Consider the following 25,922-nt stretch of genomic DNA (forward strand, 5'->3'; position numbering starts at 1 on the left):
TCCTTCCACTGGTGTGAGCCCACCACTCGGGCCACACTTATGATGCTCTTCAACGTAAAGTTACCAGAAGCATTCAGCTTGAAAAATCCCCAACATATGACTGAAGGGAATTGAGTCGCAGAGCCAAGGGATTGCATGAAAGGTATTTTGCCGTCTGTAAACACTTGAAAGGGAACCGTATAACCTTCAAACCAGTGTCTCCAGTGCTACAGACTGAGAAGCATGGCCAGCAGCTCTTGATTCCCAGCATCATTTGTTCAACTGAATTTATGCAAGCTTCTAGCCACCCACATGAATGAATAGGATACTCCTGTGTCGGACGTTTTCAACAAAAATGGAAGAACAAATAATTGTTTAAGATCGTTGTAATTTTGTGCAAGCGCTTGTCAGTGATTCCATCTTGCCTCTGTAATTGTATATGAATTGCCTTTAAAAGTTGTGAAAACACAGAAATCTCTGCAAGTGCTCCCTTGATAGTTGACCACTCGCCCAGTTCAAAGTTGACCATTTCTCTATAATGAATGGGGATGGCTATCTTTTAATTTTGTCTTACTGATACTGCTTATCGATATGATGCTTTAAAAGTATTCTTATCGATGCTTTTTTTTTTTTTTTTTTTTTTTTTTTTTGAATACTTGCTTGATTCCGGAAAAAAAAGTCTTTATCAAGTATCAACAGAAAGCAGGCTGGGCACTCAAGAAAACCTTATTTTCTACCTGGAAGAAAGCTTGATGCACTGACAACTTCTCACAGAGTAACCCGAATTTATATACTGTCAGACATCAGTGCTATATGATAAAATAAAGGTTGACATAAACACTGCACAAAGCATATAAGGGAAACAGCTACTGCATAGCAACTGATGTATTATGGAATCAGGCTTATGACAGAATGAACATATAATAAAAGGACAAAGCATAAAAGATCAGCAATTTAATAACAACTGATGAAAAATATGCATGATGTTCATAAAGAATGAGCGCCATTCTGGATTTCAGACAAAAAGAAGTGTGCGTGTGTGTGAGTGTGTGTGTGTGTGGCAGGTCACATTGACTTGTGTGACGCTTGCATACGTTCATCCAAATTTGTGTCTGTGGTCCATGCATAAGTTCCGTGCATGAGGTTGGATGCCAATCTGTGTGTGTGTCCAAGATAATTAACTGTCCACAGAAGCGTGTCATTCCTCCATTGTGTGTCAGAGCGGACCACAGGGGTCCTGAGGAGGAGCGGAAATGCTGAATTAGCTTCACATTATGCCATGAGCTTGTCTTTTCTCAGCTTTTCCGTTTAATTAGACTAACATCCTAGTTTGTTGTAAGGGGGCTTGATGACGCAATATCAGCATTATCATTTGGGTTCCCCTCACCCCAACAGCCGCAGAAAACCTAGAAACGCATACATGCATAGAAATATACTTGCGCAAATAACTGCCACCATCCACCATGATCACTGACTGTCTAGCTCAATGTGTGGTGGCCTTATTCAGAGAAATTATTCTAGCATTTTTTTTTTCTTGTAGATATTCCATGCCGCTTTGCGCCCTCAGATTTCACGCTGCAACATTAACACAAGTTGACACACTGGATTAAAGGCAGACAGCTGGAATGCCCGGGTTCTTTGTGTAGCATGGAGCTCAGCCAAGAGCCTTCACTCTGAGGCCAAGAGAGACCTGGGAAAGACAGCAATGCTTGGAAATAACCACAAGACAGGCCAAGAGGGTGGAATGTACCTGTACTGTGAATAAGCTCAGGGCCTGGTCTGGTGCCAGATAAAAAGGTTTGATGATTGAACGTAAAAGGTGTAAATGATCCATTTGGGATGTAATTCAACATCTTAAACCATAATTTATCACCTGCAAAACCCACCACACTTAAAGGCATTGAGCACATTGACGTCATAAACTATATTTCAATTAAGATGTCAAAGTCAACATCTGAATATTCCTGCAATTTTCATTTTAATGAACTATCCAGTTAGTAAAATAGTCAAAATAGTCTACATATAAAAGACTGCTGTTCAAGCTGCTCTGATTTCTTCATATTTCAGGGGAAAAAAATCCTATAACAAATAACAAGCGTTAAAAATAAAGATTTACAATTTACTGTAGTGATCTTCACTGGCAACCACAATCTTTCCGTTTGTTCAAAAATGTCACTGATTTGGCGGTCCAATTTAAAATCACAGTCCAATTTCAAACCCAAGTTTGAGACTGTTGGCTTTAGACAAGACTTTAGATTAGACTCCAGGGGGTCCAGGTCAACGGGGGGGACTAAGACTGGCCACTGGGACAGAAAACCGGAATTTCCGTTTTCTTTTCATTGAAAATTACAAAATTCACTGACATCCATGCTGATATCCTCTAAACAGCACATTAGTAGTCTTAAAGAGAACATATCCTTTTTGTTTAGCGGGCTTTAGATCTGACTTTCGTAGGATGGAACCTAGGAGCAGCAATAAAATTAAAACAGCAAGGGCCTCAAAACAGATCCCTGTGGAACACCATACGACAGAGGAGCAGACAACGCGACCTAGACGAACAGAGTCCTACCAGCTAAATAGGATGTAAACCACTCTAGAGCGCTCCCACTGATGCCAACCAGGTGCTACAAAAGAGCTAGCAGAATATTATGGTCCACCTTATCAAATGCTGCAGTTAGATTCAACAAGCCCAGGCACACAGTCGCTGGTGTCATTTACCAGAAGGACCTCATTAAAGATTCGTAACAACTTTGATTGTGCTATGCATCATCTTGATTGGAAAATCTCCAAGACATTAAGTTCATCCATGCATAGATATCCTTTAAATACATATAATACGTATATTTATATTGTACATAGAGTGAGTGAGAAAGTGACATTGACCTGTTGGGGGATCTCCATGGCAACAGAGCCATCAAGTCACACCTCATTATTGCAAGCTGAGTGTTTGTATTGGCTGGCCAGTTCCGGAATGTATTCTCCCCATGCTAATAGCCTTCAGATGCCATCGGCTCATCGCACTCAGCAGTGTTGTCCAACTCACTCACCCGCCCTGCACCTTGACCCCCACACACCCACACAGATACAAGAACTAGCATTTTATGGCCTGTAGCACAATTTTTCTTAAAGGAGCTTTGTCTGATTTTGCTTACAGGCCCTAAAACTAACAAATCAAATAACTGAACTAAAACGAAGCATTTTTCAAAACCAATAAATTGTCGCTACAAACAACCAAACATTATCATGTAAAGACAAATTCCAAATTGCAATAGAATTAATGAACAGGTTTATAAGCTATCACATTGAAATAGGTAAGGACTCCATTTGTTTGTTCCGCAATTTGGAAATTCACCTGCTCGTACCGAACTAAGAAAGAGAGCGATGAGAAGGATTTCTAACGAATCTCGTTCATTCTTACTGTAGCAGCCTGTGATTGTGTGAGCGAGACGTGTTTCATCCGCGCGGCTGCATGACAATCTGAATGACGCCCTCCCGCAGACGTATAATAGGGTTTTAGCGGAGCCCTTGACAAATGGTGAGGAAGCAGCTGCAGAACTGCAGGAGAGCCAACCTCCCCCTGGTAAAGAAAACTCGGTGAGAGGAGGGAACTGTATTAAAGAGATGTTTTTGTTATGAGCAAGACATTTTCCAACAAAGCTATCATATTATTTTGCCAAATTCGAGTGAAGACATTTGCTGTGGAAGCTTAGGTAGTGTTGAAACAATGATTGCGGTATGTAGCAGTCATCATTTTTTTTATCATTCTTCATTTAATTTGGGTTTTCAATGTTTTCATTTTATTGCCGTTCTTTTCCATGCAAATTGCAACTGTATTATTCAATCTATTGCTTAATAATTGCCAGATAATTGAAAACTAAAACGTGCATGTTATACAACACTGCTTTATAACATTCTTAGCTGTTGGATAAGTCTGTGTTGTATAGCCTACAAATTGACATGTGGCTGTGAGTCTCATGCCACCCTTCTTTTCATTATCATTTTACTTTATTTGTTGATTTTTTTTTTTTTTTTTTTTTTTAAATCTTTCCTTCTTTCATCTTATTGGGTTTAAAATATTCTTTTGTGTTGGAAATGCCCAAGATGACCTTTTTCAAGATATTCCAGTTCGTCGCCACAATCAGATCCTCTCATTTTTCAAGCCTTTCAACTTTTATTGGCTATTGCAGATAAAAAAACAAAACAAATATCAACAAACCACGGAGATATTAAACTTAAACCGTGTCACAAATTCTCTTTGACTTACAGTATGATGTGCATGCGATTGTGAGAAATTTGCTCCATACAAAAGTGATTAACCTTCCAGTTTGTTTGAAAGTTGAGGCAAATTCCTTCCTCCAAATGTTTTAATTGTACTGGAATTTGCATAGATTTAGAAGCATTTGATTTTTAGATGTTGCATTTTAGTGACGTTTTACATGTTCACCCTGAACTTGCATGGGCTTACCAAATACCAAAAACCATGCATGAATGAACAGCTGAGAGAAAAAAATCCAGAGATTTCTTTTATATGTTTAATATTATATGATAATTATAAAGAAACTATTTCAACATTCAGTTCCAGATTCAAGTGCATCTTCAAAGCACGTGTCTGCTTTAGCACTAGCACAGCAAAAGAGGCTGTGAACCCCCACACTGAACCCCCACACACCCCAAAGTCATGTTCATTCACTGCTGGCCAGGCCTGAGCTAGCAGAGGGCTTGGCTGAGACAGGATGGGGGGGACGGGACTCGTGAACGGACCAGTGTTGGACCCCCTACTTCGTGCTGTCAATAGAGTCGCATACCTTGCTGACCGCTGCTGAGGCATAGCCTGTTGAAGGAGAAAAAAAAACTGTAACTGCTATGTGAAAGGGAAGCTGAACTCATGTCCCCAATTTTATTCTGAAAAGTCATTTTATCACAGCAACAGCAATAACACTACAGTTCCACTTAAATCCTTTATGTTGTTCAATCAAGTTTTTTTTTTTAAATGTCAGAAAGGCCAAGAGTTCTCACTGAAAGTTTAGTTTTGTATTTTTTTGTAGCGCTACAATGACCCGATGACTTTGAAAGGCATACGGTGTTGAATGTGGTATTGCTTGAGAGACAGAAAGTGTATGGGGACTCGGGAGTGGGAGATAAATAGAAAAAAAGCATCTTAACCTTGCATTTCTATGGAGGCGTGGAGCTACCAATGAAGAGTAAAAAAAAAAAAAAAAATGCACGGCAAATACGTTCAAATGTACTTTCGAGACTTAAATACCTTTGATTGGAATATACTCGGAAATACGCTTGAACGTACTGGCTAATACGGCCGAACGTACTCGCAAACAATGTACTTGGAGTTAATTTTAGGAATTATTTTTGTTCAGGATTTTTTTGCCCACCATGCAATGGACTAGTTACTTCTGCATATTTAAAGATTCAATTAAAACAGCAAAATGCCAGAAATTATTTTGACCATTTTAACTATTTATGATCACAAGTTAATTCAAATGAACACGGATTTTGATCTTGAAAGCACATTCAGACGGAATTTAGATATTTTATTTGTCTTCATTAAAACGTTAACTAGAATGGGTTGGTCTGAGCCATGAAATTCCAGTCCTATTCCGGTCTTGATCACAGGGCACATGTACACAACCATGTATTTACACTCAAATTCACATCTATTTAGAGTTTATTTAGATTCTTCAATGAGCCCAACATGCGTGTTTTTGGAAGATGATAAGAAGCAGGAGTCTTTGAAGAAAGCCCATGCCTGCTCACTATACACGGAAGGGCCTCAGCCTAATAGTTTCAAGTTCAAATCTAGATCCTCTGAATTTTGAGGCACAATCATAAGCATTTCCTCACAATGTTCTGCAAAAAAAAAAAGAAAAAGAAAAAGATTTAGCCTAAAGTTGTACTGCCATTACTCAATCTATTTTCTGCGCCAGCGTTATTGGTGTGCCAGGAATTAGGTCACTGTTGTGCATCACCTAAAGTGCAGAAATAGAAAAGGGCGTTTGGCTACTTTTTATCCACCTTTCCCCTTGTAATAATGAATCAAAATGAACATGTGTTGATCCAGCAACAAAATAGAACTAAAGTACAAGGTTGCCTCAGAGGCACTCTGAAATAAGTTTAAAGCTATTAAAGTAAATGTTTTAGGAGATTGTTAGATAGCCTACAACAATCAAGCCATTACTGTCACATAATTTGTAACAAATCTCTGAGGTTTAAAGCAATTCTTGTCTTGTGTTATGTGGACTTTGGTTCATCTGGCAAACTTAGGTCCTGTTGAAGCCATAATGGTCGTACCCCACTGGGGACTATAGGGTGCCTATGTTTCCTGCACTCATAAGTAGCTCCTCTAAAGTCTGTGTAGTTTCAGGTTGAGCAAATCCTCCCCTCAAACAATACTGCTCCGCTTGGCTAACGTATTGTTCCGCCTGTGGGAACCAACTTCCTATATTAAGAAACTGGGGAGAGGGAGTGAGCAAATGTCTGCTTGTTCTGCCACTTTCCACAGACATAATAGGCTTCTTAGAGTGATGAAAGACAGTGGGAGAAAGATGCACAGTCTTCACACTTCACTGCTTCCCTCTCTTGAGTCCCTCCGTCTTCCTCTATAACGTTTTCCTTCCCCTCCAGCACCCACACTTTTCTTCCAAAAGGGAGTCTTTTGAAATAGGCTCTGAAGGGGGCGATCAAAGGTGGCCAGATGCCACACACAGCATTGCCAATACCACACACACCTTTCATGCATTTCCAACGTCCAGTGTTTTCTGAAACAATTAAATGCTACCTTTTTTCTTGGTGTACACATCAATGGATTCTATAGGTTGAGTACGATGGGGCTGTTTTTGTCACGATTTTGCCCATTTCCAATTAAGGACATTTACCCTCTATCTTACAGTATGTCTTACAGTATTTGATTGTTCTATGAGATTATCCTTTGGTATGAAAAGTGTTAGGCGTGGTTTTGTCACAACAATGGAGTCATAAATAGGTCACGGGCAATAATCATAAATAAACGTGCACAACCTTTACAACTAAAAATCTTTGTGTCGGGGAAATTGAGGTCTCCCCAAGTCCTTTGACTCTGAGGATTGTGATGTGAAAAATGTAGCCAATCAAACAAGTGCACCGGCTGACTGATATACAAGCAGTGGTAAATAACACCAAATATGTCCTGCTTGATGTTTTTTTTTTGGTAGAAAAGTAGATTTTCCACAGCCAAGACCCAGATTGATACATGAATCACTCAAAGGAGTTCACCCCAGTATCAATCTGGGACTGCTCCACTGTGATCTGCTCGGGAAAGGCAGGACATACAGTCTAATATTTGGAGCTGATTGCCCAATGCAGAAATTCGATGACTGAGAGCTGCTAAAAGTCCCAGGCAGTGAATGATGATTTTCTTATTTCATTCTTTTTTTTTTTTTTTTTTTTAGCTGGGCAAAGTCGGTGGTCCACATTATAAAGTCTACTTCAACATGAGTTGTTTGTGAAGAAATTGTTTTGTTAAAACTCATTCTTGATCAAAATTCAGTCACTCTGGGTTTGATGCGTAGCTTCCCGGCTGTATTCTCTGCAAGGAATTTTCCAATTGAGAAACACATGTTTGCCTCTTGACTCACTGTCCTCCACCTGAGGGACCAGATAAACTTCTGACTCCTCAGAAATAGTTGTTCAAGGACCGAGAGCGCACCCTTCCTTGCATGCGGCTAAAGTCCCAATGATGAACCACTGGAAATTGTTGTAACATAAAAGCGCAAAGTCCAGAAGAAGTACACTAGTGTGTTGATGTTCTTCAATAACTGGACTTACCTTGACTTCTCATGTTTGACTTTGACCGCAAATACTAAAACAGTCTGTTCATTTAGTGAAGCTGTTTTTCCGATTTGGAATTGAAACACTTTTAAGTTATTGCATGAAATAGAATTTTCAAATATTAATTCCAAAAACTTGTTGAGGTAGCTTTCATTTTTCCAAATTTTCGTTGGGAAAAATAGAAAAAAAAATTAAAACATTTTAAAAAAAAAAGTAACAAGACAATTGGTAGGATTTTAGGCGGATTTAACCAAAGTTTACAGAAACTGCATAAAAACAAAGATGGATGACTTCAAAACTTTTCCCACCATTGCGATCTCTAATCTGTTCAAATGAAGAAAATAAAAAGTCTAAGTAAAGTAAAAGTCAACAACTGAGATAATGTGGTTGGACAAGTATGCACACCTTCTTGTAACTGGCGATGTTGCTGTGTTCAGAATTTAACAACCACGTTCAGAGTCACACACATCTGCCACCATTTAAAGTGCCTCTGATTAACCTCGAACTAAGGTCAACAGTTCTAGTAGTGTAAAAATGTGTGAAATATTCGCTCTGTTGAATTTTGTTCAAAACGGGGACTTTATTTATCCACTCTATGCCCTTTAGTTACTAGAAAGAGGGAAATACTCAGCTGGGAAGTCTTGCCTGTCTAGACATACAAGCAATAATAAAACCCGGAGCTGTTATAGGGTAGCAAGAGGAAGTCTTTTGGAAGAAACATGGCTTCTCAGTAAAAATAGCCTGTATAGGGCATGTGTACTGAGAGATTAAGCCATCTTTGAAGTCTGCCATACATCAGTTCAAAACTCCCTTCCCCTGTTCTTTAAGCTAATAAGCTTAAATCTTCCAGCTCAACTCTTCCGACAGCCAAGACCATGAAAAAAAGACAGAAGAAAAAAAACTTTTAATCCCAGCTTTGATGATACATTATGTGCTGCTGAAGAGAACGTTCAAAGTCGCCCCTAAAACTTTAGCGACTGGCTGCTGCGGCTGGAGGAGTCGTTCGTTTAACAAAAGCATAGGCGAATGAACGAGGCAGTTCTGATGGGAAGTAAGCTCGCTACGAAGGAAATGTGCTTTAGTTGCTATATGATAATTGTATTTCAGCCCCAGCCACATTCCTCAGATCTGACAGCAGCAAGTAATGTAAATACAAGCATAAACTCATAGTGACCCCGTGTTCTGCATGTGCAGCAATCAGCAGCTCAGCAAGCACGGATTAAGCTCCGAGAAGCAAGGCGGCTGAGGGTGCAAGAAAAGGAAAAATGAAAACAGTGTGGAAGAGGAAGAGGAAAAGAGGATCATAGATGGAAGGTGACAAGAGCTATGAGGGATAGATGAAATGAAGCAAGGGCGCCGAGTTCAGATTCAACTGTCATTTTCCTGCAGAGAGAGAGAAAGACAGGGAAAACAGCAAGATTTGGTTTCTATGGCAACTAGAGGCTATTGCAAACCACTGTGCAAACTTAAGGAAGGAAGGAGAGGACAGACAATCAGGTCAAAACCCGTGTTAAGCCGAAGCGACCAATGTTGGGTCTGATTCACAGCAAAAATATCAACATCTCATTTGATGCAAATTTCAGAGGAAGTCCATGTTCACATGTGTGTCGTTGTGCTTAACGTGCATATTAGGTCTTCGTACATACCGGTTGAGTCAGGTGTTGAGCAAAGAGGTCAATTGAACATAGTTTTTTTATTTATACATGAATTAAACTGGCTCATTGGGAGAAATATAGACAAGAGATACATTGAAAAAAGAAGATTGTTTATTGCCAGCAAACAGAGGTGAAAATGTAGCAGTCTTAGGCTGGCTTTTCTACAATGTGAAAAACTTGACAAGACTTTTAAACATGAAGACAATCACAACCAATAGATGAACATTTTTGAATGTATGTACTGAGATTGAGTAGCGCAGTAGATGAGTGGTCTGCCTCACGGTTCTGAAGTTTAGAATTCAAATCTTGGTTCCAGGATTCTTGAGTGGCATGCTCAACCCGTGATTTTGAGGGTTTCCTCCGTGTACCTTGACATGTATTGGTTTGTTAGAATCCTGAGCCGTATAGTTACGATACCAGATGCCTAAATCATTTTATAATTGAGGATTTTACAACTCATTAATTATACTGGGAATACCAAATGCTTATTTGATTGTTAAAAAGATCAGCAAAACAACAATGCATGCTTGACCTTATACTAAATCTTTTCTTTCTTGCTATTTACATTATTGAGAGTGTGAAAATGAATAAAGCAAGGTTTGAAAACAAATGTTCAATAATTCAATTTTGACCTTGATTGTAAATTGCAACAAATATTTCAATTAAGGGTCAAATTAAAAAACAGGCTAGGCTTCTATTTTGGTTTCATATTTTAATATCCATAGGAGTCAAATTCACTGCATGTCACAGAGATAAGTAGGAAAACGCGAGATAATCTGGATAAAGGGCAGGAATGTAGTTTTTGAGCCATTTGAATCTCTCTCTCTCTACAATATGGCATTTGGAATACATACTGTATCACGTTAAAGGTATAAAACTTATAACTGCCTTCTATTCCAAATGAATGTCTTTCTCGAATGCTTTTCTTGTCGTCTGTCTTCGTACCTCTTTTACTGAGCCCCATCCTCAGATGGCTTCTGGCCTACATTTTCTGCCGAGCTCTTGAGTGTGTGTGTGCGTGTTTGTGTGTGTGCCAAATCTCGACATGGGTTTACTGGCAGAGTGTGCATGCGATGTACGGATTGAGAGAGCAAGAGACAGCAAATGAACATGAATAACAACAAATGCAATTTGTGTTGCTTTTAGTCAAAAACAAGGGGAAATGATCATACCAATAAATCACATTAACATTTTTGGGGAGCAAAGATAGTTAGCATGTATCATTGATGGACATAGTTCTTTCACAGAATGGACATATTATGATTCCTTTTTTCTAGATATGCTTTTAAATGTTGCAAATACTATTTAAAATGTTTTGCTCATAAAATGCAGATAAGGTAGGTTGAAGTTAGGCATCGAAGACTTGAGAATAAATCAACAGCACACAAAGATGTTACTTCACAGCATTTCTTAACAAGGACTCGAGTCGATGTGGCTCAAAATAGTATCATAAATATATCTTTGACAGGTTTCAGTGTGTTCTAACCAAGCATTTAGACTCTAAATACAGAAATCGGGCAGTTTTTTGCAAAGGCTTCGCAATAACACAATAATCTGCCAAGGTACGTACATTTTTTCACCTCAAAATCCCTTCGGTCGTTCGCCGGGAGGCATAAATTTGCACATGCCGTGTTCGAGTCTGCTTGTAAATGAAAGCAAAATGAACCCTGCCCAACTAAAAGAAGAACTCAATGATGTGTGGATACTGTCCCAGAGTTGACAATTTAGTGATTCTGTTGCTATATTTACTGACATTGACGAGCCCTCTAGTATCAAAAATGTCACTCGCTGCAAATCCAGACCCAATAAAGATCCGCCCCTCCTACAAGCATGCTTTAATAAAGCGTTGACATGAAATTTAATAACGAATCTTGTCAGAGCTTTCAGACACTCAGAGTATATAAATAGATCCAATGAATATATAAATAACTCAAATGGCATATTGGTGTGTGGGGAAAAAAGTAATACGAAGAACAGAAGAATTTGATTTGAACACTACACCAGACAGGACAACATTTCTGTTAGAAATTAAGAAGCTTACAGTGATCTGTAATGCAAACGTAGCGCAAATCAGAGATGCTGCTGATTCTGATGACGCGAACGAAGTAGAAAAGTGGATACGTAGCGCAACTGCGGGAGGCTGAGATAAAGCGTGGTTAGAACTCTTAGAGCTCTAAGCCAATCAGCACCGAATATATCCGAAATATTTGTTTTCATAAAAATCCGCGGTGTACCAAGGTCGCAATAGGTGAAGCGTGAAGCGGCGAGGGATAACTGTATTCTTTTTATTGTTTATTCTCATAAATATTGTATGTTTGTAATGATTTGTGATGAAGCATTGTGGAATGCGACCAAGAATCTTTCTTTTTATTTGTTTATTTTTATACAAAAACAAAAAAACTTTCATGACAATGAATTGTTGCCAAACAACATTCTGGAACTTTACCACACATAGTTTATCAAGAAGAGCATTAATAAGCAGACCTGGAAGTTATGAGGGGCTTGCTTTAAAATAACATCATTAAAATAGACAGCCACTACTTACAGCAATGAATCTCGAAACGTATATCAATGTCTCAGTAGTTTGTGACATGTTTGTTCAATTAGATATGTTACTATAAACATTTATTTTGCGCCTGGAAAAAAAACAGCAATGATTCATATAAAGCAAAAACAGAAGGAGCTCAGCATGACGACATTATCTGGAGATAGATGACAAACACGACGCCCAAAGATCGGCGCCAGTTTAAACATGATGGGCTTGCAATACTTGAATTTCTCTTAAAAGCGACAAATTAAAATCCATAGATAAATTAGAGCTGTACTGTAATTGAAATAGTTTCAGTTTCCTTTCTCCGTTGGCCCTTTGAAAGGAAACTGACATTTTGTGGCGAAATACTTGAAAGGAGATGAAAATAAAATGATGAAAAGGAAAAAAATAGTTTTTTCAAAATACTACTGATCAGACATGACATTACTGCTTCTAATCGACATTTTCAAACACTGTATTGATGTTGTCGTTCAAATGAAGGCCAGAGCAGTTCCATAGTTCCAATAAAATAAGCCACATGAAACAACTTTAATGTCATGTCTTTGTGGCGACAGACTCAGCCAAGGCTGATCACATCGCCATATCCTCCCTGTACACGATCTATTAATCATCCACATTTTTTTTAACCTTTTGATCGATGTGTCTGTGAACACAGCAGTTTTCAACATGATGATTAAATTAAATCCAATGTTAAGGGCAACTCCACAAACAGCTCACTCTGCCTCAGCACCAAACCTTTGCCTTTTCTTTTTGGGATGAACATAAGCAGCTGCTTTGAAGCAGAGTGACCTTTACGTTTGAGTATATTTTCTTTGTTTTGATTGAGGCGAGCGTTACCTGAATAATCTGCTTGTATTGTACGATGGAGAACTCCAAACCTTTTGACTTTATTGTGGCCCTTTAAACACTGCAGCCATTCATGTACCAGTGAGTTCCCCATGTGTTCAACAATCACGTTTGATTGATTTAAAATATTTATTTTGAAAATAAAAACGAAGCAATCAAACCATGAAACCCTTATTAACGAAAAGGAATGAGAAGAAGTCCAGACTTAAAGATTCCTAGGCTGCACACATTGGCACCACATGGCGCCACATCGCCATCTTGTTGCTCCACCCAAAGGAATGTGCACAGGGATAGTGAACAGAAGACCTGCTTGATCCACACAGGCAAAGGGGTCGCCGTCGACATTTATACCCATCTTGTTAAAAATTCCAACCTTGTATGCTGCTTATTCACGATGTGGCTTCTTGTCCGCAGCAGAGAAAAAAAAAAGGGTGTGGCAAAAAGAAACTGCAGTATAGTGGCTGTAAACTTGACACAAAGAGGAACAGAGCACACGTACTGTATTGCCAGCTAGCAGTCCCTGCACTCCACGCGTCGTTCCCCTTGATCAATTATTCAACTCCAAGGGTAATCCAATTGAATCATTTCACTAAACTGTAGCGACCTCTTCGCCGACGGACCGTAGCTTCCATTCATCCACCTGCTGTTCATGTTCTTTTACTAAAAGATTCATCTTATCAGGAATTTTATCAACCTAAGCACTTAGCTTGAATTAGAACAGTAACAATGATGTGACAATTCAATTGGTATGTGCGGCCATATTAATGGAATGAATCTAATAAACCTAAAATATCGTCCTCATGAGACATTGAAGCACATTACAATATGTTTCCAGCTTTGTGTAATGCAAGAAAGCAATCTAAGCATCCCGCCTCAATGTAAGTGTATAGTGTATAAATATAAAAAACATCCATATAGTATAACAATCAAGAATGGGAGGAAAACATTGTCACTGGTATTTGACCCTTTCTTTTAAATAAAAATGGGAACACATTGTAACGCTCCTATGGTAAATCACAAATGTGAATCGCGTATTCTAAATTGTCTGTCCCAATGTGACATGAATTATAACATGACATTCATGTTTTAAAAAAACACCTGTTATCCTATTTTTCTTTGTCACTGGTGAAAACAAAGGAGCTGTCTGAGAACATCAGAAGTTCTATACTTCTTAAATACAAGACCTCCAAAGTGTATAAAGCCATCTCGAAAGACCTTGGGATTCCTTTTTCAACAGTGCATAATGTGATTAAGAAGTTTGACGAGAAGAGAATTGTAAAGAACCTCCCTGTACATTGGGGGTGGGGAGGTGTTTTTTTTTTGACTGAAGTCTTCAAAGTTTGGTGCGAATGATTGAAAAAAAACAACATGTCAAACATCCAAAGACCTGAAGGCCAACTTGGAAAATTGTGGGTTCAACAACTACCATACATCGCACACTGAACCAAACCACAATCCCAGGGAAAATGTTCTCAGAACCAACAATTCAAAGATCTTCAGTGCGGCACTAATATTAGTCATTAGGAATATATCCATGTGAGGAATGTTCTATGGTCTGTCTACATGTGTTCTAACAATGTTTGTGGTCAGATGCCTGTTACATAAACTGCCCCATACATGCCAAGTGTTATCCTCTGTGTCCATGGAATTATTCCCATTATATCTTAGCATTCAGATAGGACAGGCTGTGTGGTTGCTTTAAATACAGTGCTTGAAATGTTTATGTTTTGTATGGCAGTAACTTTCAGATAATGGTAGTATATAGACATCTTGAAGCATCTTATTTATAGAATATTGTCATATCTTGTTTACCGCAGGTCTATTAGGACTTCTTTGTTTTCACTGTCCTGAACAGTCCTTCAGAAGGCCATTATGGCTGTAAATCCAAATAAATGCAAAATTGCCATATATGACTTAAATTGGTGAAGAACGACTTATGGAAACAGAGGCCATTCATGTTTGTTCAAATACTCGTATATTTATTTTAGGAGGGGGATTGGTAACAAAAAAACGATTGTAGGATCTCAATGTTTTAAAAACTGAAGACAATTTGCAATGTTGGCTTTTTAGCAAGACGCTTGAAGTCGATGTGTAGAATTTGCTTTTCGCAAGCCACATAAAATGATGTGGCCCTCAGGACCAAGTTGTCATATGTGAAATCAACAGTGTAGCAGTTCCTTTTCTTGCTTTTTTCCGAGCGTTTTAGGTAACAAACGCCGCAGGCTGCATTTAAATACCCAAACAGAATACAAACGAAAATGCTATCATAGCACGCTGATCTGAAGTGCCGCAACGATAAACTGTTTCATCCACATTTGAACTCAATCCGTCTGAAATGCACGATCAGATCATAAAATCAGCTTCCCAGGTGCATACGGCATTATTTCCATCCAATCAGGAGAAGATGACACGCTCGAATCCCCTTTGTGAAAAATTCAATCAAGGATAACGTTAGGTTGATAAAGCAGCTTATTGTGGCCGGTATAAGCCCACTACTCCCTCAGTCTGTCTGCCTCACTCGGCCACGGAGAAGCAATGTACAGACTGTGTGTGTGGAGGAGCAGAACAATGAAGAAGCCCCCCCCCCCCCCAAGCTTATCTGCGACACCCTAAGTCCCTTCAGGTAATTTTTTGTTCACCAAGCTGAACAAATAAAATATGATTTGGATGCAGAGGGGTGGTGGGAAAGGGAGAGTCGAGGCTTACAAAAGCATTACATAAGAGAATTGCTAAAGCAGCAGATTAGCAGCGCAGTGGGGGTTGAAGTTAAAATCCATATTTGTTAATTAACAACAGGCCAGAAATCTCTCTCGGAATCCACTTTGAAGTATGTTGGCGTTGGCGCATGCACACTCACAGACCGAAATATTAGGTCCACCTGCGAAATAAAATCCAATACTGGAGCGAATATAGTTTGCAGCGGTCATCATAGCCAATGTCAACTACAGGACGAAATGCAATAAGAAAACCCATCTCTTGATAGTCAGTTGAAATCATATCAGGCAGCTTTTCTATAAGATTGTGTATATAAAAATTATTCTTGAGTATAGCCAAAACAATTGTCCCTTAGGAGGAAAGATGAGGAAAAATAAGCCATGACTGAGAAGCTACACAGAGAAATTCCAAAATGAATTTTCAGGGTTGCAAGCATTTCAATCACAAGCCATACATAGTCTCGTGTACGAAAAAATATCAGCAATTAATTGACATTCATAAATGCTGCAGCAAAAACAGACAAGCTAAACTAAAGGGTCATGAATTTACTCAATAAAAAAAGCAATCGCAAAATAGCTTTGGTATGATGAAGCAGATTTAAATCCAAATCAAATATGAAGGTCAAACAAAACAAAAATGTCAATGAAGAAATACGACAAAAAATAACTATTTTACTGGGATGTGTGTCAGTTCATTTTTGTAATCTTCAATGACGCAGAAGGTTCACTGAGGTCAAGCACATAACGTACAGAGCTGTCATGGTCACGCTCTCGACATTACTCTGTGCTGCTCTCAAGTCATACAGGTGAATGCACACAAAGGCCTGCTGCGCAATTCAGGAATCACAAGCGATGGCAAATGTATTACATACACTAACCAGGTTTCACAAGCGCCTGTTGCTAACCGGCTGTTAAGTATTTCTTTATCGGTTTTAGCACAAGCAACGTTTGAAAAATGCCCTTTTCAAATGGATCAAATTCTTCTGCTTTTGTAAGAGCAAACGCCTGTAGGGTGACAACCTGAAGAATTATCGGATTTGAAAAGCAGCGGAACTATCACTTTCATTTGTCAGATTTGATTGCTTTATTGTTCGTGCATGTAAATTTGATCGGCTTACATCGTTAGGCAAACTAAATTAATTCTTTCAAGTTGGCCTGATGCCATCAAATCAAAGGTATGACCAAAAATAATTCTAGTAGTAGAACCCTTATTACAATTCATTATCCCTTCCAACTTGCCCACATGACGTACACAAAGTGAAAGCACAACCCCGCACGAGCACACCCTAGTATGGCTTACTAAATTGCTCATGGAGGATGGCGCAAGGTGCAGCAGCCTGATAAGAGCAGCAGCCAAGGTGACATGCCTTTTTTGCACGAGGAGCCAAACGGGGAAGCGTTCCGTAATGACTGCGCGTTATCAAACGGGCATTGTTCGGGGAGAGGCAGACGTACAGGTGATGGTGGCGAGCGCGAACCCCTCTCAGATCCCGAGAGCCTAACCCGTGGACATGAAAACACAACGTCACAAGTTAGGGTCTCAGGGACGGAGAGAGACACATGTCCACATCAGCTACACATGCCCTCTAAGCCTCTTACACTGCCGTTCTGCTCCCGCTCTTTGTTAGCAAACTGAAACTTGTTGTGAAGTCAAATGAGGACGAAGTGGCTTAGCTCTAGCATGCGCTCTTTCTTTGCAAGTAAAAGGCACGCAGCTTTGCCAATTATACTGCCACATCCAGATAAATTAAGCCCAGCGGTTGCCAACTTTGCTGCCCGTGTATACGTTGCGAGAATATACAATAGCAAGTGCCAGACACAACATTGGCCTGACTAACCCCCCCCCCCCCTTACACTTTCACTCTCTGTCCCTCCCCCTCTTTAGACGAACAATACAACACTTTAAAAAAGCTTTTCCTCCATCAGGTATGGCTGCTTTCATCCAGCATACCAAAAATATCCTACTTCTTCTATAAACCTGGAATCAGACGATGTCAAGTCATTGCACCACCAATGTGGATGACAAAAACCTGCAACGACTCCAGAGAGTGAGAACCCCAATCTCCAAATTACAACCGAGTAGCTGCCTGGCATGTTTAGCACCACGGCTAAACCTTTCAGCGCTCCATCAGAGCTTCTTCAGCGACGTCCTGAGGCGGCACTGAGGCAAGGCAGCTCACAGAGCTCTATGGTTCCATCATGCAAGCACGGTGGTCTAAAGCACAGGAAACAGATGGGAAGCTGAGATGGAAGTGGGGAGCAAGGTAGTCACTCACCTCCTTTTGAAACGGGAACCTCCTGCTTTTTCGTCTCCTAGCTCACTTGCCTGCTCAGAAGAGGAAGAAGAAAAACAGGCAAAGAGAGAAAGCTCAGATTTAAAGTTACAGCAGCACACCAAGGAGATTCCAGGTAGTAACTTTGCTTTCAATAAGAATGACTTCACCAAAAGCCGAACCATCGTTTCAAGCAGGCTGCTCACAGCCAGACGCAATAAACCGAAGGAGAGTGATGGCAGAGGCAAGAACGAGAGGCATGAGGTGGGTGCGAGACCGAGCCGGAATGGACCATGTGTACACTCTCTCTCTCTCTCCCTCCCTCCCCTCCCTATCTTTGGTGCCTCTCTCCCCCTCTCCCTTTCTCTCTCACTCACAGGAGAAAAGAGAGAGAGGGCGATGTAATTCCGCTTTCTGGAAAATAGGTGGAAGCGTCAGACGTTGAAAAAGGGGAGTCGAAAAGAGCAGGAGTGCTAGCAGCCGGGTGCGCAGTGCCAGTCAAGCATACCAGTATGCAGCCTCACTTACTGAGCAGAGTAGAGGTGGAGGTGGGGGTGGGACACACACACACACACATACACACACACTCACACACACACACACTGAAGGACTCTTTTACCTTGCTCGCATCGGGACCGACACTACGTAATTTTATCTGAATTTGAAGGTCTAAAGGCGGGTTGGACACAGACAAGCATGCCCACATGTAAATACGTAAAGCAGGATTGCTCAAATCTCTTGTGCAGCTTCACTTTCGCTCTTCCTTGCCACTTTCTCTCGTTTTTTTCCCGCTTTTTGATTAGAAGTGGAAAGGAGAAAACACGGGGGGGAAAGCCCCTGAACAACTCCTCCCTCTTCTCACCCTAGTATTTGTCTTTAACCCCCCCCCCCCTTCATAATAAAGGCAGGAGAGGAAACATGGGGAAAAAACAGCAAGAAAGGGAAGAGAAATATCATCCATTAATTTGCCCCACAGCTGTAATCAGTTACAGCTAGAGGCCCACTCTTTCTTCCATATCAGTGAGCGAGGGAGCGAGGTAAGGAGAGAGGGAGGAGGAGGAAAAGGGGGTGGACCCGGACTTGTTTTTTTCCACCTTGCCATTGTCACATTTGCACCCTTGAAGGAAATCCTCTTCTTTCTTTCTTTCTTTCTTTCTTTCTTTCTTTCTTTCTTTCTTTCTTTCTTTCTTTCTTTCTTTCTTTCTTTCTTTCTTTCTTTCTTTCTTTCTTTCTTTCTTTCTTTCTTTCTTTCTCTTTTCTTTATTTCTGTCTTTTCTTCTGTCTTTTCTTTACTTCTGTCTTTTCTTAATTTCTGTCTTTATTTCTTTTTTGCCGTCTTTCTTTCCGTCCTCCTGTGGGCCGACATCAATCCCATTATCCCTTCAGAGAGTGAAGGAGAGGCCGACAGCGAATGAGCGAGAGGGGCCGCAGAAACATTGCAACATGATGTGCTTTGGCTTATAGAGGCTACATATAATCTCCACTGGCTCCCCCAGGCTTTGGCGCGGCGAGAGAGACAGAGAGAGAGAGAAATGAAGAGAGGAAGGAGAGAAAGAGGAGAGAGGATGGGGGAGGGACAGATGGAGCAGAGAGGGAGAGTGGCGACGTACAACCAACTGTAGCCTCAAATCAGCGACGAAGGCAAAGAGACTTGCACAGTGCGGAAGGCAAGTGTCTGAGATCACACTGCCCTTTTCTATTCTTCTCGTCCTCCCTGCTTGGCTGCCTGACCGACTGGGTGTGTCTGCATCCCTAGCTCATCTGGAAGCCTTTTTGACTCGGATCCGCGTAGGGCGCTGTCTTCTTTATTTAAGTACAGAATATCGCATCTGGATCGACGGCACGCTCATGCTAAAGATCCCTGACATTACCAGTTTTAAAACCAGCCTGGATAATGACACATATTTGCGTTTGCTTGCTCACACACGCACGCACACACACACACACATGCACACGCACGCACACACACATGCACACACACGAGTAATACAGGAGAGCTCCCCATATTTATCACCGGCTTTGTGTCCAAATAGAGCACTTCTTGAGTGACATGCTAATATTAGCGGCTTTAATGCCTGCGAGCACACGCATGGGGATATAGTACATGCACGTACACACGTTACACTTAATTCACACTGACTGCAAAACTGATGTTTTGCAGTGTCTGTGCAAAAATCGTAAAGACTGCAATGCACACGACCGCGGTGCAATAACAACCGTGTATATAGAGAGCTACTTTTAAAACACAAGCCGTACTTGCCTTTAGTTCACATTGTGTTTTGTGTTTAAACAGTGTTATTTTGTCATGTTCAATACATTTCTATATTATTTTTTGACTCGTGTAGTTAGCTGAAATAGGTCTCTGTGTTGTAGATATCCAATATGTTTTTATGGAAAAAAAAAAAGTTCGCAGAACGGTTTTATTTCAAAATATCTCTACCTAAAGTCTCTACCTCATACGCCAATGCTGTCTGGCTCATGTAATTACTTCAGCTTCATGAGACTACGCATGTGACGTCCGGAAAAACTAGTTTATACACAAACTAGTTCGTGCACAAACACAACACTGAATTACAGCAGATTCAAACTATGGTCTTCATATCCCAGAAATTGGTCATTTAGATGCCTTAAAAATAGGAAAAGAAATTGTATGATATATTTTGAACACATTCTCAAAGCAAAATTTCAATAGTGATTTCAATTTTGTGTTGAATGCATTGCATCTTGTCCTCTACTGTGATGTCTAAAAATTACCCTTGCTATGCCATCAACTAGCATGATATGATTTACTAATTTGGTTGTATTTGGATACAAATGTGAATAAAGAACGGTATTTTCTGTTCTTGCTATCTGGGACACTAAATAAAGAATTCCCCCTGCACCAAATGGCGACCCGACAGAGTCCTGTCTATTCTGAATGTGTTATGTCATAAACAAACAAAAACAAATACGGCAAGCCACAATTTATTACTGAGTGCTCTTCCAAATTCAGAGGTTTTTGCTTTCATACGAAACTGCACCAAAATGTCAGATTATTATTATTATTTTTTTTTTTTAATACTTCTAGTAGGTTATGTTCCAGATCGCTAACTAACATAAAAGCAGCTGAAACCATTCAGTAACACATTCTGACATTAGCTGTATTCAGGTAACTGAAGACAAGTCACCATTGATTTACTGATTTCATTTCAGTCCTGCCCAAGCATTTGTTATCTGCTGCTGATGGCAAGGGATCAGTCGGCCAGGCCAAATAACACATCAGCGGAGACCCAGTTCTGTCACGACATCCCACACACTGGACGAAATAGCAGCAAGACTGCAAACGCACACACAAAAGCAGGACTGCAGAGGAAGCTCTGAGATATAATAACGCAAGCATTCAGGCTGGACAGTGTGTAAATGTGTGTGATGGTGCACACGACAGGGAAGGTGTCAATTTAAAAAAAAAAAGAAAAAAAAAAGCCTTGAGTGATTGACATTTGCCACATCCGGCTGAGACATTTTTTGTGTGGACGACCGATGACAAAATTTCAAGACAAGGTTTTCCTGTCAACATGAGACATGAAATCCTCAACTAAAACCGTGAAATAATGTTGACACTTACCATAAATGACAAATTAATCTTTAAGGCTGCACCAAATATGAGTTCCAATTATTTATATTAAAAAGTAACTCTTGTTTTTAACAAAAATATTAATCACAGGTAGTGATCTCCCAACATTTAACATTATAGCTCAGGCTAAATAGGATAAGATCCTCATTACAAGTTGACCGTACCAGCTACAATGTGGTTGCAAATGTCCTTGTGTTGCAATCATTATTAAATGAATGAGTCCCTGATTGAAAAAAAAAGTAACGTCTAAGTAATATTGTAAATAAACATTATTTATAAAGGCAAGTAATTAGTGATATGTAATATATTACATTTTGAAAGTAACTTCCCCAAAACTGTCTACTTGGTTTCCTCACCCAATAAAAGGGTAAAGGAAAGAATTGAATCATGACAAAAATACACAAATAAAACTGCGGAAAATTATACAAAACACCAAAAGGCATCCATTCATCCATCCATTTTCAGCACCGCTTATCCTCACTAGGGTTGAAGGTGAGCTGGAGCCTATCCCAGCTGACTTTGGACTAGTCGCCAGCAAATTGCAGTGCAATAATCCTTTTAAAAGAACACAAATATACACATTATAAAGGGGAGTACAATCATACCTCACAATTTGTGCATTTTGAACCAAGAATAAAAATAAGATATGAGAGATATATTGATAAGATGTGAGAGACGTAGGTAACCGTGCGCTATACGAGTAACAGTCCATTTCCTTATATATTGTTCCCACAAATTTCCAACAAACCGCCCTATACGCTAATTTAAGGAAAGCAGGTGATTTCACTTTCAAATGCAATTTTATTTTCAAATTGAGTTACATTTAATGCTAACTAGCTTGATTTTGTAGACCAACAGGGGTCAGTCTTTTGCTCCTAATAAGCTGGACGTGGCTAAGGCTAATCAGAGACTGTTGCAGTGAAGGTGGCAAAAGCTTTATTGCATCTCTCATTTTCATTATTATGAGAACAATAAAGGATTTATAATCTGTGAAGGGTATTGTAGGGTTGAGGGAAAAAAGAGTTTACTGTGTGCTTTGTTGTGGTTTTTGATGATTTCACAGACGTTTTTGAAAGGCTTTTGATCAACAATGGTTGTGTTGATGCTATCATTAAAAAGAAAATTGCATATTGTGACAATTATATCCCAGAAAATGGTTCACATCTCGACTGAACAAATCTTTTATTTCCCCTTATTTGTATGCCACTTGCAAATGCATTTTCCTTTGTAGTCAGATGTCAAAACGTTCGTCATCCCGCAAAAAGCAACATTTCAACACATTTGCTCCAAGTTTCAATGCCGTGTCAATCAGCAAAAACACATTAATAAAAAGTTACAATGGAGTAGAAGCGACTGAATGTTTCCACTCATGTCAACGTCATGATGCAAAACTGACAATTTGTGCATTTAAGACTTGTTGAGATTACACAAATGACACATTTTTCAATAATATGCAATTCATTTAGCCCTGGTAAATATCCAGCTATGCAGGGTGTCGTGCATGCCTCAGGGAAAGCTAGGAGGTTGTACAGTTATCTCCTATGGTGTAATTCTCAACTATACAACCTACTACCTCAACCTGGCAGCAAGCGGAACGGGACACCAACTTTATGGCTGAGGCAAATGCCGATTTTAGTTTAGCTTTTCATGCAATCCCGCCAACTGTGTGGATCTTGCGATTTATTGTAATGCTACACCAAAATGGCTGCACCAAAATGGCTGCTGTGAAAAAGAGCATTAAAACGGCAAAGCTAGTGATAGCCCGAACCTGCACAGTACTGTGTACACACATTCAATGGTAATTCAGCAGATCAGGAAAAAAAGACGATAGATGAAGTGAATTAAGAGACCAGTTTTTAATATTAGTAATATTGCTGTTAACGATTTAGGTGATGCTGCTCAGGTTGTTAGAGCTACACAGACGCAGACCTGTAGATACAAGCTTGTGGTGGCAATTAACACAAGTTCGGATCTACGGGTTTGGGGCTGTAAGCACAGGAATTCAAACGTCCATTGGTGTGACAGATTGAGAAAAAAAAAAGTCTATAAAACGATATATATCAAACTTGTTTTCCTGACCACAAGAGAGTGGTTGCCTGAGTTATTGCTGGAAAAGTTTATGTGGCATTTTAAGAGCCATGTGGCTTAGCTCAAATAAGATGTGAGAAAAATTTTCGTCTATAACAAGAACGAACGCGGATGTTTATTTGCCAAAACAAAGATATGAGCTTCTTTTTGTGTGTGTCGACATGATTTCACTTCATTGAGAAAAATTTGCATAACATTTTGCATACTGATGGTAGTTTAGTGTCAAAAATCAAAATGAATAATTTCAAATTACAAAGAATTTTTTAAATCTAGCTACTCACATACTTTTTATGAAAAAGAAAGTGAGGGCCAATTCTCAAGTCGTATTCACAACATCGTACAAATTTGAAAACATCCGCTAGTAACACCAAGAGAGCTGTCCTCCAAGCAGCAACAAAATAACACTTGTAAGACTCCTTACGCGAGCCGCCCAATTTCAATTTGGAGTTTGCTTTCTCCTTCACCTCCCTCTGACTGAATTTAAATGAGATATCTGACTTTGAAGCTGTTGCCAAGTTGCTGAAAGTATGTTAGTGGGACTTTGCCAGCACACTGAAAGACACCTTGAGATTGGCTCGAACAAAAGAGTTCAGCAGGTTCCAAAGAACCAACTACTGCTGCAGGACGGTGTGTGCCTGCGTGTGTGTGTGTGTGTGTGTGTGTGTGCGTGTGTGTACGTGTGTGTGCTTGCGTGTGCGTGCGTGTGTATAAGGAGGTTTATGAAAGTCCAAGAAGAGAGCTAACAGGCAACACTTGCAACAGTCGGCATTAAAAAGTGCCAGTGGCTAAACCTGCCCAGCAAAATCTACCCAGCAACAGCGTCTGTGTGTGTGTGTGCACGTGTGTTGTTGTGTGTTGGGGGTGCGGTGGTTGAACAAAGGTGAAGTCGTAAGAGGTGAGGAAGAGGCATGCTGTTATCACTTCATAATATCCGCAGAGTATAATCAGATATGCAGCACTTGCAGAAATGCTTGCCGCCAGTTGAGGCCCCGTTTTACTACTAATAAAGCAACGCGTGTCAGGAGAGAATATCAAAACGGAATCAAAGGAAAATGCGGAAACACAGCAAACACAGCTCATAGCAAAACGGAAGCATAGTGACTTACCCATTTTTTGCCTCTCTGGCTCTCTTTGGCTTCCAAATGTTTCTTTTCTTTCTAAAGGCAGGGCCTTGGACGCATGGCATAAGCTACGTACATTATATGCAGTCATTTCCAAAGTGACCTATCGAAAAACACAAAACTAAAACATGCACAAAAGAAAAACAAACAGAAAAAAAACAACAGCGAAAGGCGCTTCAGGGAGAGGTTGGGACGGAGTGAGACGAGAAAAAAAGCAAAGGAGAGGATGAGGGACTAGTCGGGGGGAAGAAGGAGGGGAAAATTAACAAGAACAGAAAAAAACCCCACTTTTTTGTTATAACCCAAATTCCGCGTACGCTGAATGTCATAGCCATATTAAAAACAAAAACAGCTCATATTTCCACTTCTATATTCTAAAAGCTGCAAATGCCAATCTGCCCACAACACAGCCAAAATTCTGTCCCTTTAAAAATGAACTTCTCCCTTTCTCTGTCTGAAACTGTCCTTCATTCTTTTGCAATCTTCTTTACTTGCACAGCTGAATGAAGCAAAAAAAAAAAGAGAGAGAGAAATGGGAGTGTGGAAATTCGGCGAAAGGAAAAAGCAGCCATGAAGCCGTCCTCCTGTCACCCCAACACCTCCTTCCTATCTTCTCTCACCCCTTTCCCCCCTCCTCTCTGCTCACACTCCTTTTTCCTGCCCCCCCCCCCCCCCCCAAGCCGCCCCCTCCCACACCCACTTAAATGCAAGAGGGACAGTCCAGTCCAGGTATAGCTACTACTCACTCAGCCTTTCTCCTCCCAAAACACCCTACCTCCCTCTCACACATACACTTGGACTTGTATCCTCTTCTTCCAGAGCGTCCCACACAACAAGAAGCAGACTGTCTGCCACACACACACACGCACACACACACACACACACGCATACACACGGACGCAGACATTTCTTGGAGAAATTCCCTGCACCAAAAACAAATATCAATTTTTATTTAGCCCCAGCACACTGATTGAAAACAACAAGGCGCTTAAAGCCTTGACTCTTGATTTAGCAAGGCACACATACGCCATATGTCTGTTGTCACTGTACAAAATTGTCTGGCAGCCTCCAAATATAACATATTATTCATTACGGAGCAGGCTGAGTTCTGTTCAACGAGAAGATGAGGAGCCAAAAGAAAAGACTGAATTAAAGCATTAAATATCTTAAATCAAATCCAAATTTAATGTATAGCAATGTTCTATGACAATATGGCACTTAGAGTATTGTATGTTATAATTTGGAGGATAGAATATGAATACAA

At 40.1% G+C, this 25,922-nt stretch overlaps 1 long non-coding RNA gene across 1 annotated transcript; it reads right to left on the minus strand.

The window, feature by feature from the left end:
* Positions 1 to 4,444: 4,444 nt before the first annotated feature.
* Positions 4,445 to 25,319, minus strand: LOC125972785 (uncharacterized). The gene is made up of 2 exons (XR_007482916.2): positions 17,840 to 25,319; positions 4,445 to 4,810 (listed from the first exon to the last, which is right to left on the minus strand). It is a non-coding gene; the product is annotated as an uncharacterized lncRNA (long non-coding RNA).
* Between the last annotated feature and the right edge of the window lie 603 nt (positions 25,320 to 25,922).

Source organism: Syngnathus scovelli, chromosome 7 (genome assembly GCF_024217435.2).
Source record: "Syngnathus scovelli strain Florida chromosome 7, RoL_Ssco_1.2, whole genome shotgun sequence".
NCBI classification, from domain to species: domain Eukaryota; kingdom Metazoa; phylum Chordata; class Actinopteri; order Syngnathiformes; family Syngnathidae; genus Syngnathus; species Syngnathus scovelli.